Source organism: Ambystoma mexicanum, chromosome 2p, assembly GCF_040938575.1.
Source record: "Ambystoma mexicanum isolate Mex_15411 chromosome 2p, UKY_AmexF1_1, whole genome shotgun sequence".
NCBI classification, from domain to species: Eukaryota; Metazoa; Chordata; class Amphibia; order Caudata; family Ambystomatidae; genus Ambystoma; species Ambystoma mexicanum.
Genome location: NC_090923.1, coordinates 718082738 through 718102316, shown reverse-complemented (window position 1 = coordinate 718102316; position 19579 = coordinate 718082738). Strand labels below are relative to the sequence as shown.

The following is a 19579-nucleotide window of genomic DNA, read 5'->3' as shown; positions in this document are numbered from 1 at the left end:
CTTGTTTTATTTACGTAGCACAGGAATCAGCTGCCTTCAGCTCCCCTGAGGTTTTTGACTACAACTACCATTAGCCCTTTCCAGCATAGCCAAAGGTGAGGGATCATGGGAGTCAGTTGTCCAAAACATCTGGACGGCTAAGCTGGAGGTTTCAGATCTCTGCCATAGTTTGTTACGGATTACCTCATCACACTCATATTCACGGTGTCGCTAGTTATTCAGTACGTCGGGCGTTGGTTTGCCGGATATTTTGTGTATTTTATCATAAATCTTCTTTATCATACTAATTTTTCCATCGCCCGTTCGTCTGCTCACACTTGTTCCTCAACATAATCCGTCGTCTTCTCCCCGCCTGCTCTCCTCGTGTGTTGCTCTTTTTCAGCGCACGCTTTCTTCTATATCTGATACCCTCCTTCTGGCGCGCTGTTCTTCATACTCACACTGACCCCCACACACCCACCCCAATTTCCCCAGTCTAATAAACATCACACAGTCCCTCCCACTACCTTCTCGCTGTCTGCGCAGACAGTTCCTACCCTCACAGGAGTGCCACCATCGATCGGTCGCCTCCTCCTCACGCACTATTTATTTACATGCTGCCTCTTCCTGCTTTGACACGCACCACGCTGGTCTTCTCCTGCCAGCCCCTCCTGGCACCCCCTCCTCCTGTCTGCTCTCACTGTCGCTAGAGCCGCAGCTGGATGCTGTGACAGACAGGCCGAGGAGACGCGCAGTGTGAGGAGACGGAAGCCTGTTACACCGTGGACCGCCCGCCCGCCCATCTGCTGCGCTTCCCGCCAAAGCCGGGTAAGTGAAGGGCCTGGACATCTACCTCAGAGGGAGAGGGTGTGGGTGCACGGCAGAGAGCTGGAGTAAAACACAGCCGATGAGCGGTACTAAGATGAACCACTGCCCTGTGGCGGTGTAGTAGCGGAATAAGCAACAGCCCCGCTCTGTCTGCGAGGGGATTCAGTGGTCCGTGACCTCCCATAACGTGTACGGGCGTGCGTCAGTTCCTACCCGTATTCCGGGCAGCAGTGGCTGCTGATGCTGCTTTCTCTTCACCTGCAGGATACTTGGTCTGCTGCTGCCGCTGCTGCCGCCGCCGCCGCCCTGGAAGCGGGGCCGAGTGGGGGTTCATATGAAATTCCACCCTGCACCTTGCAAAATATACGCATTGCTTCTGTCAATGCGTTTCACTAGGTAATTGAGTATCGCCTTCATATGCGTGAAGTCGCCTCAATTAATCCTCGTTATTTATTTATTTATTGGACATTTATATGGCGACTCTACACACGTGTTTCAAGGCGCCACAAGATGGGTGGTGGGGTGGTGGAGAGGGGTGAACGTGGGAAAGAAAGTAGAGAACTACAACAAACGGTTATATTTGCCTTGAGCCAGAGCGATGACTGATTCCATGAGCAGTTTAGCTGGTCACTGTAATCCTTGTATTCTTTGTTAAATGTGAGGAGGGGGTGCAACTTCGGGATCCTTATTGTGGTGGGCTTTGGCCATTGGTTGACCTTTGATGGTGACCTGGATGTTGTAAACTTTGCAAAGGCCTGAGCCAGTTTGTCAATAAGGTCTTCTGATGGGGTGAGGTCAGTCTTAATCGGGCATGCTCAATTATTTACAACTGTTAAACACTTCAGATTATCTGGTCTTAGCCAATGTTACCCGGTTCTTGAAGAAAGTAATTTGTACCCTTAACATTGATGGCTAATGTTAACACCTGTGCTGTGAAGGTACCAAGCAAAAAATGGAACACACAATTATAAGTTACATTAATTCTGATCCTGGCCCATACAAAGTGCCTTTTTGTACATTGTCTGATTCAGAGAAAAGTGTTTGAGAAAGAGCCTTAACCTATACCTTATGTCGCAGACATTTTAGGAATGCGTGTAGAAGTCTTTCGGAGGCAGTGCTTCTGAGTGCAAAGCAGTCAAGAGTAATGTAAGCAATTAAGAGATCAGAGACGTAAGGGAGGCTTATATTGGACAGCAATTTGAGAATGTAAACCTTGAGGATGGGGTGGGGAGCAGTAAATGGGGACAGAGAGGAATATGTACAGGGGACTCAATAAACGCACACATGAGTATATTCAAGGGGCTGGTAAAGGGAGATAATGTGCTGTGATATGGTAGAAGTCTTTTACATGGAGAGAATATGGCAGCCTTAAATACAAGGGTGCTTGGGATGTCTTTGATTTCTAGGGCCGAGCAGGAAGTAAGCAGGCCGAAGGATTGTAAGCGAGAGAAGGCACATGTTGGGTGAGGTATAGAAAGATTGAGATAGACAGGGTTGTTGTTGGGTCTGGAAAAGATAGACAGGGGTGTTGCTTGGTCTGGAAAAGATCCGGGACTATGCTAATGTCGGGAATGGTGGGACTCGGGGATAGCTAGCCTTTTGGTTGTAGCCCCTTAGCTTCTATTCCGGGCTGCAGCCAAAAGACATGGGGCTATAGCCCCATCACCCCCGCGCCCTAGCAATGCCTCTGAAGATAGACGTTAGAGCAGTGGGCGCAAGGAGGGTAGCAGGAGTACATACAGGAAGCCAAATAAGGGGGCACAAACCCATTAACTGATTTAAAGACATATGATGTATTTGAAGAGGGACCAGGGTTGCATAGGGGGGCAGCCACTGTGAAGATAGTAGGGAGAGGCGGGTAAGGTTTAACATAGTATGAGTTGCAAAGTGTGAGAATTGTGTTGGGGGGTGGAGGGAAGGAGTGGAGAGGGAGTTATTATAGAGTTTTTGTAGAGTGGTTGGTGAGAAGCTGAAGCATTTTCTAGATGTTAAGAAGTTGAGCCTGGCGTGGACAGCGGTAGAGGTGATGAACTGGTGCATTTTAAGGTCTCTCCCAAAGCGGAACTCTAGATTGGGAGCCTTTAAGGAGGAGAAAAGGCACATGAAGATAGGAAATGGGTGTGATTAGGAGAAGTGCATTTTGGGATTCTGACTGGAGGGGAATATGTTAAGAGATTTAAAACTGTGCTACAGCCAAATACTGCTAGTGGCATCACAGCCCCTGCCTGTATGTGCCTAAGACGGTCCTTGAAGGAAACCTAAAAATGCAAGTCTCGCTCCCTGTTCAAGTTTCCTTATTTTTAAGTGCCAGTCTAGACTGTGTGTGCCTGTCACGAAGAAAAACTCCCCAGGTAATTAGACTTCTTGCTGTCTCTTTAATAACAGATGCAAATACTTTAAAATATGTGTTCACGTCTTCTATCGTCTAGCAGTATTCAGCAATAGGCAAGTTAAGAAAAGACTGCTGGAAATTCCAGTAGACCAGTTAGACGTGGGTTCTACTGCATCCATTTGCGGCTCTTGCAGCAGCACTGGACCACAATCAACCAATTCGAAAAAGCACGTGAAATTAATAGGGAGTATCTCCATTGCAGTACAGTAGATGACCAAATACTCATGGGCCAGCAACTGAATGCTGGAAAACGGATTGGAATTGAATAAAATAGAAGTTCCTCCAGCAAAGTGAATTAAGGAGTCAGAACAGTGATGCAAAGAGGGGCAGCTGGCGCAGTGTTACTAATTCCTTGCAAAACTCCATATTTACAAAACTCTCTTGTCATGCCTGTCAGAGAATGGTGGATTTAAAATAAACAAAAACAGAAATTGGTAAAATTAATTGCTAAGTTTAGTACATTTTTAAGATTATGGAAATTCCTAAATTTGTGGATTTCTTTAGAGCCAATGACTGATTTTAAAAGGGTCATATTTTTAATAATTACTAAAAGAACTACAATCTGATATGATATTGCATGCGGATTAGGAGGACTGCAGGAGAAGGGGCACTGGTCGAGAGGTGGCGTTTGAGGGGCAGCACTGGATCCATGAAAGGCTTATTAGTACTCAGACTTGAAATGTATGGCTATCACCAATTGTTTTTTCTGTTATTGTAATTTAGCACTATTAGCAAACCAGTGGTGGCACACTACTGTACAGCATGCAAGGATATTGGTACAGAGGAGTTTAGATGTGGCCATAAGACACTTGCTGAGGTTACAAAGAATTCCCCGTGTTACGCCAGGTTTGGTATTGCTGCATTGGCTTCCACTTAAACCGTGTATTGTTTTTAAGGCTAAGTACTTGTTGCAGAAGATCGTATATCATCAGAAAACCTGCTCAAGTCGAACCAAATTCACTGATTTTGCTTTCTGCAAGTTTTTTACCCTCATTCCACGGGGATTGCTTAAAATCCTTTAGTGCTGTATGGAAAACGCTGCTGGCTGCGCATTTTCTGGCAAGGCATCCACACCATGGAACACCTTGCCTCTGTTTTTTATGCATAGAGCCCAGACATTTAGTTTTCAGGAAAAACGTCCAACTTGCCTTTTTCAATGCTGTAATTTGAGGCATACACCCATTTTTTGGTTCACTTTTTTGTTTACTACATACAACTGTAGGTTGTCTTTGTGTTGTCGTTTCCTCTATAGCACCGAGATGCTTCTTTTGTGTATGCCCACCTTTTACAAAACCATAGACCTACAAATCGTAATACTGTTTTCATCAAAGGTGACAGATTGAAAGTGCTCCAGGCTGCCATCCCCCGTGGCAGTGCAAGCTCAGTAGGCTACCCATGGGTGCTGTGCCGAATCAACTTCCGGGGCACCAGTGGTCCAGGAATGAATATGGGTTTCTAAACCATCAATCAACCCCACACCTCTAGTACAACACAAGGGATCCGAACAGATTAGAATACAAGTGAATTTGATTTTAAATATTTCTAGTGCGCACCAAACAGACTTAACTGTTGTCGGGCGCAGATGATAACTATCGATCAGGAATAGAATGTGTACATACTGCATATGATCTGTGACTGATTAGCTTATTTAAATAGGAAGGTTTTTAACATCCTTCTGAACCGTCACGTTTTTAACTTTCTTGGAATACTGATGGTCCTCACCTAGGATCAAGGGGGGTGGCATTTGTATTTCCACTATCCTTTTTTTAATTATAAGACCTTCTTGTCCAATTTTTGGTAACGTGGACGGAATGGCAGGCTTATCTTCGCAAGGTCGTGGATCGTTGGTTAGTTGCAACACAGCAAAAATACAATTATTACCCAATGATAAAAGGGACTGTCCAGTCAAGGTTGTATACAAATGTTATTATAACTACAACAGACAGTTCTAGAACACTACAAAATACAACCCACCCTGTAAAGGAACATAGAGGACAGACAGTTTCACAAAGGAAAGGGGTGCACTCTGGATACTGACAGAAGGGTAGTTGGTAAAGTAACCAATCCTACAGTTCAAGGTTATTCGGTTTCAGAACCAAGGGGGCAAAGGGTCGTAACTGTCTCGAGGGGCCTTCTGAGAGGGACCAGGGGTGCAGAACTACAATGTACCTGGTGCTGAAGAGGTTCTTGGTGCTCGACAACGTTGAGGCAGTTCCAGGGCCTTTTGCAGCCCTTGAGACAGAGTTAGAGGCAGGAGACACCTGTGGGTACCAGGCAGCAGGCAGTTTGGCAAGCGAGGCTGGACGGATGTCTGCAGGCTGCCCGGCGCGGCGCCCAGCGCCACAAATCATTGTCTCTGTGCTGGTTGATGGATCTGGAATGCAGGTCGATGTGTCTCGGACGGCTCTAGTGACTGTGGCGTGACAACAGTCAGTGGTGCAGCCGGATGCGGTTCGAGGACTCGACTGTCTCGAAAATGTCATTAAAAGGTGGAAGCTGGATGATGTTTGTGTGGCATTCTTTGCAGGGCTTGTCCTTTCAAGGTGGACGGCCCGAAGCTCAGGAGAGTGTTTGCAGGCAACAACCTTGTCCTTAGTTCAGATACCCTCTGGCACTTCCCACCTAGGAAGCTTGCTGGCAGAACCCAGCAGGGCACGCTATGTGCTGGCTGGGTACCGGTTCAGAAGCTGCTGGACGGGTCCTCTGAGTCTGGTATCTTCCCCTATACCCTGGGAGATGTTTAGGGGAGGAACTCTTGGAACTCCTGGCCTTCCTACACTGGCGGAAGATGTAAGGTAGACTGTACCTTCAGCTCAGGTCCAAATTAGTCCTTCTTACTCCTTTCGAAGTCTTCAGATGATCTGCTAACTGAGTGGTTCAGCCTTCTTTTAAAGCCAAATGGACCCCAGTGATTGGTGCAGGCTAAGCTCACCTTAATGAACCAATCCTGGGTCACCACCAACAATCTTCTGTTATGCATCAAGTCAGCACCAGAGTGCTCTGCAACGGAAAAGACAAGGGCGTGACAACATATACCTAAGTCCCACCCATCACCCAATCTGTTGTAGATCAAAGTGTCTCTCTGGTTAACTGAGCCCTCTGTGACTCTTGATTAAAGCGCATGGTGCCCTTGAAGTTTGTGCTGGGAGCAGACTCCCTGTCTCCCCCAAACCACATACATCTCCCCTCAAAAGGGGGTCTGCTATGCAGGGACATCTGCGGTAACTGCTGAACCCAGACAGGCCTTTCACTGCCTTTCATACAGAGAGGTGGGAAGTTGACACATTGCATACCAAAGGGTTGTTCGTCCTGCCTTCTTGTTGTCTCTTCGGCAACCAAGCCCCATCAGCAGGCTTGCCTCAATTATCTCGTTAGTATGCACTGCCACCAGCCGGAGGACAAGAGGAATGCAGATCCATGGAGCCTTTGATATTTAAATTAGGCTGCCCATGCTGGAGGAAGGTGTGCCTTCCCCCTCCTTGAGATGCTTGAATGTACCCAGGGCTGTCACATTCCAGCTGAATATGACGGGGAAGACGGCGCCTGTAGGCTGTGTCTTCCCAGAGTACATGTGACTATGTGTTTTGTGCTGGAAGCAGATGGACTGTGTGCAGAATGGCCTCACACAGTCCTCGGAGGTTGATCTCCCATCTTTCATTTATCAGAAAATCAAAAGCCCAGGCGAGCGCACTCTTACCGTGGGGATGGTCAAATTCCTCACAGGTAACAACATTTGCAAACTGCCCATTGGATCAAGACTCATCATACTATGTGCAAGATACCTCACAATTGATTGGCCAGATATACTAAGTGGCTGTGTCACACTCGACTTTAAGTTGCATCCAGTTGGGCACATGGTTGGACATGAGCCACTTAACATATAGGCATAAGGTGCCATTAGCTTGTGTGTCATATTGAATACAAGAGTGAATGAAGGTACTGAAGCTGCAAGGGGGGGTCAAATACATAAGCACATTCACGCTCATAAAGCAGGCGGCATGGCAATATCCACTAAAGAATCTCCATGCAAGTCTCAATGAAATGGGAGAATGCCGAGTTCCTGCCCTTTTCTTTTTGTGTCTTGCAAGAGGTGCAATGTTTCCAGGCAATCCGTATTTCCGATTGTGGTTCACAATGTCCCTTTTATGCATTGGGAATCCTAGTTTCGTGTTTTCCTAACTTTGTTTTTGCAAAGGCGAAGGACATTTATTCTGCCCCTGGCTTCTAATCATAGTTGTCCATGTCAGCAGGGGCAGAGCCTGCCCCAAAATATGGAGGGTGGGAGGATGGTTGGCAGTTTTAACAGCTGGTATTGAGGCCATGAACTCATTGTACTCTTGTCTACCCTCCCTCTTCTGAGCCCAGGAGGCTGAACAGATCTTAGACCTTCCTTTGGCCCAGTAGATGCATCTTTCACCCCCAACTCACAGGCGATCTAGTTAAACGAAGTGATATGAATCATTGTAAGCGAGAGCCTTCAGAAAGCTGAGCCCAGCATTTAAGCCTTCAGTGAGACATTTGGCAAGTTTACTGGAGGGCTTTAGCCATCCCAAGCACTAGGCTGGTTCTCTCTGTCTCTGTCTTGATCTTTCAATGGTGTTGTTGGATACCGGGGCTGAGACTCATTAGTCCAATTTCTCTAGATGAAAGTGCAGTCACGGTTTGCCACAGTAGAGTTGGTTTCACATGGTCAGAGCTCTGGCGTGCCTTAAGCTTTTTAAACTGTCTGCCAATGGTCCCAGGGTGCCAGCACAACAGTTAGTGTGTATGTCCAAAGATACCTCACATTATCTGCCAATATGTCATAGGCTCCTTGAATTGTTTGTCCGTGTACTCAATGGTTGCTCCGGTGGATGAGCGGGTGCTTTGCTGTAAAGAGACAGCAATGACAGCAATAATACTGCCGAGGAGAGAGTAGATGAAGCTATCCTACTCTCCCCAGCTCACTTGAGAGTACAAGAAGTTATCTTATTCCTGCCAGCCCTGAAGCAGAAGCATTGGAAGCCACCCTAGCCTGTCTCACCAAGTGGATGCAGGCCATCCTACCCTCAACTGCTTATTTAGCTCCCATGTGTAAACATGTTTGGATAAGAAAGCCTCTTTTTGTGTGCAACTGCCCATAACTGAAAAAAACCTTTGTATAGTCTCTAACCATATTTTTGTATAGTGCTAATGGGTCCTGAACCGATTTTAGACCCAAAATGTTCCCCAGACAGCAGAGCAGCCTTTTATAGTTACTCCAAAATACTCATCACCAGTAGCAGCAAACTGTGCTTTTAATAAGATGTTTTCCTTATAAGAGAGCCAAACATCACCTTATGAGATCCATAAAAAATGTGTTGGACACCAATATGCCCATTAACACTCAAATATTGAAGGTGCAGAATATCCTTCCAATCTCAAAAGGCTCTCATTTAATACCGATTACTTCAAATGTGTATACGGTTCATAAAAGCTTTTACAGAACTAGTTCCTCACTCTGGCTGTCATCTTTCTCCATTCATCCTTTACACAGGCAACTTTTGGCTCTGTCAAGTTTGTCATTCGCACAGTTTCAAGAATTGCCCTTGTGCACTGAGTTTTATTACGTTTTTAATTTCTTCACATTTGCAAAAACTATTGTATCAGCTTAATTCTTTTTCGTGTTCACATGAACTTACACCGACTTTTAAATTATTTTATATTTACATTTACAGTTCACCTTATTGCCACAACACCATACACCCTGCAATCAATTTTGTAATATTATACCGCTTGAACAGCCTGCACATTATTGCAATAATGTTTTTGTATTTGTACTTCTAGAGCATTCCAGTTAATGATTCATATTGAGCCTTTTAGATACCTCTTTAAGTGCTTAGTCGGTTCCTCTTTTTATTTAGCAATTGAAGGAATTATACCTTGTCTGTGCATAGATCACCGTTGTCTCGTCTGAATGATTCGTCTGCCATTCTCAGTCGATATTTAATTAGCAAAGGTCTCAATATCTTTCTTCATTCCTTCAGATGCTTGGGGAAAAATCATTAATGCATGTTCAATGATTCCAATTATATTAAGCCAACAACGAAACGTTCTCTCAATTCTAGGCCTGGCCGTCCACTTCAAGGTTGTATGTGTCCTGACATTTCCATATATCATTTTAATGCAGTTCTTCCATACCCGCAACTGAAAAGCCTTAGTTTTATTAACAACATGAAAGTGAGTGTTTGCGTTTGCTTTCTTTATGACTGAACATCGAAACAGTAAATACACTACATATTCCATGTCCCGTTTGTAGGGAAGGAGCCATCAAATTATATAATCATAAGGATGGAAAACATAGTTGGGGGTTTGTTCACATTATCACCAAATAGTCATATCAATGTCTAAAACATGTATGGTTACATGGAAAATCTTAATTCCGATCGACATGCTGGAGGCTGAAGTGTTTGCATAAACTATCTTGAAACTGAATAATTTGACCAGTCTCTGGCCTTCAGGATATACTCCAGTCTGGCTTTTGCTATAAACCCCTCACATGTCATTGTCACAACTCCCTCTCAGCTTACATAGCAGTTACTGACACAGGCAGTGATCAGGGCCTTGCACTGTCCAAAAAGGCGATCTAGGGAGAGATACGAGGAGAGGTAGAGGTACCTACATTTGCAGGGGCGTCAGCAGAACAGCCTGTGCCATTACTGCTCGACTCAATTTCCTGGAGCCTGGAGTTGAATCTGCAGTGCCCTCTGTTGCCCCATCCACAGACTACCAAGCAATCAATAAGAGTTTGCTCCAGCATCTGGGAGCAAGGTGCAGGGCGGCCTCCAGAATACTAATGGTTCGTACATTTAAGGGTCTGAGTGTGTTCCTGATGAGCATATTGTTGGCTACTGGTTTGGGTCTGCAGCTGCTGCTATGGAGGGCCAAACCAGTCTGTCTGTGGCAGTCGGCCACCTGCCTAAATGCCATTACATCCTATGAATGTATACATATGAAGGCATACAGGGGCAGACTGCCAAAGGGGCAATTGCCCCCCAGGCTGGTAGACTGTTGCCCCATGGGCCAGAGGTCCAAATTGATAAATGAATAATCAAAAAAGACAAAATACTACTGAATGTAGCCTGCCATAAAGGAACCACGTGCTGGACAGCCTGCTAAGATTCTGTGTAAATGGGACGAGGCATTTGTCTTGATTTTACCAATGTTGTAGATGTGCCTGGATGGCCCCCACACACCGGCCTCCATAGTGAGTGGGAGGAGTGTAGGCTGCAGCAGTGTGTTCATATCGGCCAGTGGCAATGAATGCATTCAAATAACAGATTCTGTAACCCTGGCTCGTAATGTTGGCACCGCTGCTCCCCAAACACCATTGGTCTATTACAATCCACAACAGCTTATCATGACCCCTCCTTGCCAAGGAAGTAAGGAACGATATCTTAATAGAGATTGCCCTCGGTTTGATTCCGCAAGAATGCTTCCCTTATGTGCAGGTGAATTTCTTGATCACCAGTGTGTTCTTACAAAAGGAGTTTACTAACACCCTGAATAGCACTCATGGATGTTATCTATATAATGGTTATAGAAATGACAGTTGGACTGTTTGTGCTACTTACCTTTGGACCTAGTTGATATTGATATTTTATTTCTATCGCACTCATACACAAGTGTTTCAGAGCGTGACAAGGCAAGGGAAGGGGAACAGGGGAGAACAAAAACAACAATATTACTAGACTAGGCCCAGTGACATTGAGAACGTGCAAGTGCAGGGTAGAAAGGGGAGGGGGAGAAGTGCATGGAAGGGGGAACAAAAGGAGAGTGCGGCGTGAGACGGAAAAAAACAAAAATAATAATAAAATAATAAATAAAAAGGCAACAAACAATGGGAGTGCAGCCAGCAAGTGGCAAGTGCTGGGTTTATGGCAGCAGGCCATGTAGGTCTGAAAGTGCAGGAAAAAAAGGGGAGGGCTGTATGGGTACAGATACAGACCCCAGTGCAGGGGGTGGCCCGGAGGCAGTGCGTGAGGGTGGCAAAATGAGCAGGTACCTGGGCCCGGAGGACAGAGGGTGGAAAACACACACAGAAAGATTAATTATTAGAGGACTGCAAACTAAGGGTGTCATTCAGAGTTGGGTGGATTTTTTAATAGCGCTTAAGAATGCTACCAGATCTGACTGGTATTTCTGGAAGTCCATCCTACTAGAAGTTTACCACCAGCAGAGGTGGTATTTCTGGAATTCCTCCAGTGCTATTTCAGAAATACCATCTCGATGTCGGTAATGTAAAAAAATGTTTTATAAAAATGTTCAGCATCAGTGTGTCAGGAGAATTGTATTTTTTACAATAGTGGCTCATATCACTACTGTTGATTTTCCATATGCACAAAACGGTCCATTCTGGCCATTTTAGGCATCAAATGGATAAGGTTCAGAGAGGAAGCACTCAGAGATGCCCACCTTATTAGCTCCTCAAAATGGGTATTTGTAAAAACCTTTTTCACTCAACTGAAGGGAAGCACCCGTGCTTTCGAGGAAAAAAAAAAAAGAAAACATTTAAAAATGTTGGGCCAGTTTGTATTTTTACCTCCACCTATTATGCCACACTTGCTCCCTCTCCATCACCAGGTACAAGGTCTATTGGCCTTGCAGTTCTCTTTGCTTCAAGTTGAAATATGCAGCTAACGTAAAAAAAAAGTGCAACTTGGGAGCACAACAAAAGCCATGCCCCCTTGCCATCTTTCCCTCTGCATTATCCAAGTGCAGACCCCATTGCCACAATTACCAGCAAGACCCCAACCGCGGCTTCTTGTAGTAGAAGAGCGCCCCCTTTTGCATAATGTAAAATATTGACAGGTGGGCATGCCCCCTGCTTCTGTTCTTAGTCCCTCCCCCTTTTGATATCCTTTGATATAAATGTGATATCACATTTTTACATCACTTTTGTCAAATGTATAATTTGTATCAGTTAAGTGAATATACATTTTACATAAATTCTATATAAAAATGTAAGCAGCGGTCAACTATGATGCTCGATCGAGCACCGACAGGACTGTGAATCTAGGGTTTTGCAGAGTGATGCGGTGATGACATCGCTGAGAGGATCCCCCAATGTGACAGAAAGCAAACAATTATATCAATCTTTTCAATATAAAAATGTATATGAAAAGTTATGAAAAAATGAATATTTCTGATATAAAAATGTATATACAAATACTGGTTGATATAGACGTGTATATGTCATTTATAAAAATGAATATTACAAATCATATATTTTCATATAGAAATGTGTATACAATTATAAAAATAGCTATGTATAGAAATGTGTGTATATTTATATTAAAATGGGTATTAATTAAAAATCATATTTCTTGTATATTTAATGAATATAACATTTTTATATAAAGTTCCCCAAAATATTTATCAAAACATTTTAATATCAATTTTGATTTAAAAATGTATATCATTGTTATATGAATTGATTTTAAATTTGAAAAACTGTTTATTTTATAAGTAAACTGTGCTTCTCAGACTCCATTAAAAAAGTCAAACTATTTTTTGAGTCTACAGCAATATTTGACAGCCTACATGTGTCCCTCTGGCGCTCTGTGACACAGCAAACATTGTGTGATAGGGGAACCGCTCTGGGAGGGGTTTTGTACTGCCTAACCACAGATGATTAATACACAATGGAATGCCAGGAACCCCAGCAATTCTGATGACTCGCACCAAGGCTTGTGTGGGCAGCAGGAAACACAGATGGCTCTTTATATTTAACTCACCGGAATACAGGAATACAGGATGTTCTATGACAGCTGTGTAAACACACCCAGGGAAATGCCCAAGGACATTTGTTTATCAACTAAGCCCAACCCAACTGTGGGCGCCAAGGCTACTTTTAACTTATGACGGAAGGGTTGCACAGGAAACATCTGCAGGCTGACCTTAATTTGCTGAGTATGTAGGACATGGAATGCTGTGTTTTGTTGATGAGAAAAGTGTCTCTGGACGCAGGAAACAGCCAACATGTGATTGTTGCAAACCCCATTTCTGCAAAGTAAATCTATGTGTTGATAAGAAAACCGTTCAGGAAGGGGTTGTGTTTTATCCCTTTTAAAAGGGGAGTCTGACTCCAGCAGGGCTACTGTCAACACCACTGTCAGAGTGCTGCCTGATGATCCCCCGCTTTGACACTAATTGACTTGGAACAACTGATTGCAACTCTGCGGGGGACCTTACTTTTCATCTGGATTTGATTGTGGTACTGGGAGACCGCTGCAAAGCTGTTTATTGGAAAATGGGCCTGCTCTTTATTCGGAGTTGATTACAACATGAAAAAGGTGAGCACAGGGGTATTTTAGATAATGAGCTTTAATGTATTGGCAGAATGCAGCTAAGTGCATGCAATATTTATTGATATTCAGGCTTTCAGGGAAAGGCTAATTTAAAGATGTAGCATAGTGTTTAGAATGCCCTCAAAGGCACTAGGCTGTGCACTTCTAAACTAAACGGCTCTCTGCTTTTAATGATGTGTTTAAAAATGTACAGTAAAAATGCCCCGTAGGCAGGCTGATACACTCTGGCTCAGGTTCTTAACACAAAGGCAGTTCAAAACGTGGATTGAGGCCCACCTGGCCTTGCACGTTAAAGCCACTCTTTCCAGCTTTCAAAACACAGTTCAACCAAAGGTTCACACCGGACCCCCTCTGTTGGACTCAGACCTTTCAAAGCAAAAGTTCAAAACACTTGCAGTGGTTCCCTTCGCCAAGCTTAATTCACATCCTTTTGGGGTTCCCTTCCCCTAATTTATTACACTTCCGGTCACCCTCAGTCGGGCTTGGACCGTTTCCTGATATTGAAGACTTTCAAACATGTGTGGCTTTAACTTACAGACCTCCTCATGACCACTTTGACTTTCCTCTGAGTTCACATTCTTGTACTATTTGCCCCAGTGCTTCTTGGTCTGGGTAGTTCAATATCGTAAGCACCAAAGTTCAAATTCACCTTTTTACCCTTCCCTTTCCTCTTAGTTAATTTTGACAACTTTGCTTTTACAGTTCATTCACTTTATCGCTACAAACATTTCACCTTTCACTGAGACTTTTGAGTGGGCTACTTCCTTTCGCCAGACCACTCTGTTACTCAGTATCGCAAATTTCACAGCTATTGCTACGTCACAGGTCTGCCTTTCTTCACATCTCATCCACAAGTGCACAGCCTTCAATTGTGTGAAATAATGTGCAACTTCAGTCTTTCCTTAACACACACCAATCTTTCATGTTACTTTCCAACTCACTGGCTGTGTGCGTTTCTTTCTTGTCTTCACAGTTTTTCAATTCACGAGTCAAGTTAGTACCACAGGCTTGGCCTCTCCTCCCCAACTCTGCCATTCACCTGGGAGGGTCGCTGGCATCCTTGAAACACAATGCAGCCTTCTTGTTTGGGATTTGGCCTTCTCCAAGTGTCTTTCTCTGCCTTTTGGAGGCAATTACCTCCTGCAAAGAACTCCTGGGGTTCTCCACCCTCTGTGCTTGTCCCTCAGTCCGTTGCTCTGCTCCAGTAGGTTTGCCTTTGCCCCGGAAGTTCTGCTCTTGCTCGTGTTCCACCTTGCTCCGAGTGTCTCTCTGTGTTCCGCCTTTTATCGGTGTGAGGAGAGATAAATGGTATCAGATGTATACACTTAAAGTCAATTGCCGGACTTTGCCCGACCCAATTAGCGGAACATGTCCTATGCAATATGTAAGGGTTAGCCTCTTTAGTCTCAGTCTCACTCCTCCTGGGCCCAGTGTTTGTGTGAAAAGGAGGGGGGGGGTGGAGTTGGGACATCGGAGAATCCTATAAAGTAGGATGGGTTAGGTATACGGGAAAGGGGGGAATACCGCGTCTCACTATTGGTCGTCTCTCATCTCACGACCCACTCCCCGAAGACCCCTCACCCAGGTGATCCTCCTGCACTGGTCCACCCCCAGGGTCTTGATCCAAAGGTGATGGCCGTGTCCTGGCCACCTGGGAGAGAGATCCTCGGGGACTAGTAGGTGAGACAGTTTGTTTTCTCACAGACGTCCTCACCACGTCACTCAGCAAAACCCTAGATTCACAGTCCCGGTCTTCAGCGCGCACTTCGTTCTCGGCGCTCAACCAAGCAACATTGTTGACCGCTGCTCCCATCTTTATGTAGATTTGATATCAAATGTATATTCACTTATATCAAAACTGATATAAATTATAAACATTTTATATAAAATATACATTTGCTATAAAACGTGTTTGTCTTGGAAGAAAGACAATGCAGCGCAACATATGTTCGAATCCCGATCCCACGCTTAGAAACCACTCATTGGTATTAAGCGTGTTCTAAATGAACAATTATAAATTATGTCATGATCTGCCTGGTCAGGCTAAATGTCCCTGTGCTGAGAGCCCTGGGGAGCACCCACGGATGGAAGGGTGGGCATTGGAGTAGGTGACAGTATACACCGTGGTTGACCTGACTCAAAGGTCTGAAACATTTCAAGGTCTAAAGTCTTTTGGCAAATGGGATACTTATTCATAATGTCGCGAAGGAGAAAAATGGGCCCATAGTCTCTTCAAATCTCTCCTTTGTCCAGGTGTCTGTTTTTGGTGTGTCAGCTAAAAGAAATACAACTGCTTTGAGGTCTCTCATTGGTTCAGGGTCTTCTCATGGCCTTTTCTTTTGAAGATATAAAGAAATAGGAGAATGGGCATCTTCTGAGGCAGCAGGAGGGTGTATCGTATGACGATGGGCCTTTTCATGGTGCTTTTCTATTGAAAAGTGAGTCTTGTGTTTTTTTGACGGATCTTCTGTTTCATCCGTTGAATGGGATTTACGCATGCCGATAGCCAGTATTTTGTCCTTTATCGCCTTGCGGTAAATGCTGATGCGGAACCACAGCAGGCTTTTTCGGCGGTGGTTTGGTAGGCCGCAATGTGCCTGATGCTGGCGTGCGGCCTTCTTTCGAGGGTTCCATCAAGGAATGGCCTTGGGATATGTTTTTAGGTGCGAGTGTGTGTGCATTGTTGTCGCAGGAGACTTTCCCCATAGCGGTGCGCTGCAACTCCATTTCAAGACTGGGGACTGATTCATGGGAGCCTGATGGTTCCCTTGTTGTGTCTTCTGGCTCCAAACGGGAGCCTTTTCTGCCCTGGCCTTCCTGATCTGACTCAAAGAGACCAGTGGCGGTTTCTGACTCTGCCATCATAGCATGTGCCGCTCACCATTTTGTTTGACAAGTGTTTTGAGTCTAAAGAGTAACAGGATGCGCAACAGGTCTCCTAGTGATCACAGGGAAGGCAGTGGTTGCACACTCTGTGGGTGTCCTTCCGCGGGAACTTTCTGTTACACTTTGGACAGAATTTAAATGGAGTACGGTCCATGGTGGAAAGAGAAATTAAGGGCAGCAAGATAAGAGCAGTAGAAGCAGGGATTGGAGCTAGGCGTTCTCTTTATGAAAAAGATTCCCCCCACTCTCCCTACTGCTAGGCCGAAGCCAGGTTTAGGCCAAAGGTGGTTGCCGGAATGATCACCTGTTTCGGGCTTCGAGGTCTTCCGTCGAGATGTAGCGTTGAGCGGTAACGGTTAAGTAGTAAAGAGATATTAACTCAAAAGTAGCATAGCTACAGGACTCAGTGAGAACACAACTAACCATGATGATGAAAAAAGTAATCTATGGTACACAGTCAACGTCACACTAGAGATTATTACGAACACGCCTAGTCAACGTCCCTTTTCGAACTTCGAAAACTTCATGTGCAATACTCTGCCGCTACCACTTGATGTCGGCCTATACAAAGCATGTGATTCTAGGCAGATCCACAAGCATCAAATATATACATATATATCATAACTAACACACACGCGCGCACAACCTCAGGCCGCCAGTAGGCATCCATGCAGCATTCAAAGCTTTGTTTTGATGACCATCCAATCATTACGGGCCAGTCAAGCTCCACATTAGTGGGCACACACAGCAGGACGAAAATTGGGATGCCTGGGAGACCCCCATCGTGTCATAAACGTAGCCACTCATACAAAGGAAACTTTGAGCTCCAAAAAATGCCCACATATGTTTGAACAGCATTCCTCATGGTCAAACATACAAAGAACAACCACAAAATAAAATGATTAGGTCACAGGGCTGCTTGCTCCTGTGCAGGACTTGTGACTCTACTAATGCTACAAAAAGTCTACAATAGTTAAATAAAAAAAGAATAAAGTTGCCACCAGGGTGTGACACTTAACATACTTAAAGGGTGAGGGAAATTACCCTGGGACAACATGGGGCAGTTTTGCAGTGCCCCTGCCTTAGTAGAACAATGGGCTAATTAGGGCAGCACGACAAGAGAGTTAAGCCTTGTGGGGGGCACCTAAGTAGAGGCCTCTCTATGAGCAAAAATAAATTAGTGTACTAAAATGGCAGCAGAAAGCTAAGGGGACCAACAAATCATCAGCCAATTATGGAATTTCACAACCTTTGAGAAGTCGGGTGGGGGCTAGCAAGAGTTAACCTGTATTATCGGGCCTAGGTAGCAGTTGTGAAGCAGTCACCTCATCCTTCTGATTCAGAAACATCGACAGGGCAATGGTAGGCACCAGGGCTGAGCCAAGACAAAGTCCACATCTGTGATTGACTTGCTGAATACAGTCCTCCTGGGAAGACGCTTGGAAATTTCTGTTTGCTATTAGACTAAAGATGGACTTTGAATGCTAGGTTCTTTTTGAATATGTGTCTTTTAAGTAGATTCCTTCCACAGTTTCTTCAACTTAGATATATCTTGTCGAGTACCAACTGTCTTTGGAAAATGTTTCAGCCATCAGGGTGGCACGGTGCAGTGCTATGCCAACTGAGCTGTGTTGTTGGGTGCCCATGCCACCAAACGTGATGTCAGGGGTAGTATATTTGAAGACCGGAGTGCCCCATGGACTAATTTCCTTTTTTCCACAAACTCTGCACGTTGCCCAGAAATGCTTCTAGCTTTTTTCCGAATTTCAACAGTGTCATGTCTAATCCCCCTAAATTGTGCTTCAACCCGTTGCATTTGTGGGAGGAGACCCCGTCAGCAGTCTTGTACAGTCAGGCATCGTATATTCAGGCCCATTTTGCGTTTGCCATCTTGTATATTAATGTCAAATGATTTATTATACTTATTTTTCCCGCAGACTGCCGAAAGGAATAGAGGTGTGGCCGATGGTATAGGCCCATGTGCAAAGCCAATTTTCTATGGCCGCCGGGTTCCTACCTCTAAGGCCAGCGCGGTCCACCACATCGTTGGGGAAACAGAGTCCTATTCAACCTGGAGATTTTTGTGTGACTCTAGCTGATTCTGTTACCTGTATGGTTAGTCACAGCGTCCCCACACATGGTGGTTTTCTCATAGGTGGCAACATTTTCTAGATCCAATATTAAAATTGAGTGGTCACTATAATCATTCTCCATGATATTAAGTGAAGACACTCGCTCTAAGACTTTATGGTTCCCAGCCATATAGTTTAAAGTAGCCTCCTTTGTACCGATCTTCCAGGTGATGTTTCCTGGCTTGTCACCTGTGGATCGTCCGTTAAGTAATGTAAGTCCCCAGTAATCTAGGAGACTCAACCACTGCCTTCCTTTAGAATTGGACCTGTTCTGTACCATTGTGCTGCATTCAAAAACATTTGGATAAGTACCAGCACCCTTACGGTAAACACACCTGACAATCCAATCTCCACACAAAAGGACAGCATTATCTGGCGACGCTGTGCACCAATATGATAATGTAGCATCAAGTTGCTCAAACAGACCCTCGGTCATCTCATCGCCTGGGGGGGTCATATATATTCACCAATAATAGGCTCGTAGACATTGGCCTCTCGGCTGGTATAGCGATTTCAACCGCTAGGAGATTACCACCAGGGGACCCAGCATAATTGCTTTAGGGTTAAACTGATTTTTAATACTGAGCAAAAGTCCACATGCTCGGTGACCATGATCCCCCCCTTTAAAGCCAGAGTTTGGAATATAACATAATCGTCAAGTGCAAAAGGTGATGCAGATATCCTGTAGCGCAAGAATATCACATGCAGTAAGGTAGGCCCGTGACCCACCTGGTTGGACCCAGTGAGAAAATCCCCTGGTATTCCAACAAAGTGCCGTGATATTTCACTTGGGTAGCCATTTTTGGGAAATCATGCGCTGAAGCCATTGCCATCCTTGGGGATCTTCGATGTTACCATCAGCATTGTCTGAATTACTTTTTTTGCCGGGTAGGGCAATCACATGGCCGCACTTGCATCCCAGTGATTTATCTGCCCCTTCTATCACCTGCACAGGAATGTCCAATGTATAGCCCAGATGGGATAAAGACTGTTGATGTAAGCGTATTAATGCTGCAGTCTCCGGTAGGTAACAG

The 19579-nt window shown here is 44.8% G+C and overlaps 1 protein-coding gene across 1 annotated transcript in view; it reads left to right on the top strand.

Annotated features, from left to right (window-relative positions):
- The first annotated feature begins 320 nt into the window (after positions 1–320).
- Positions 321–19579, top strand: part of LOC138566711 (uncharacterized) — a 65322-nt gene continuing 46063 nt past the window's right edge. The window contains exon 1 of the mRNA XM_069644307.1: positions 321–807. The gene's annotated coding sequence lies outside the window, so the exon portion shown is untranslated. The remainder of the gene's footprint in view (positions 808–19579) is intronic.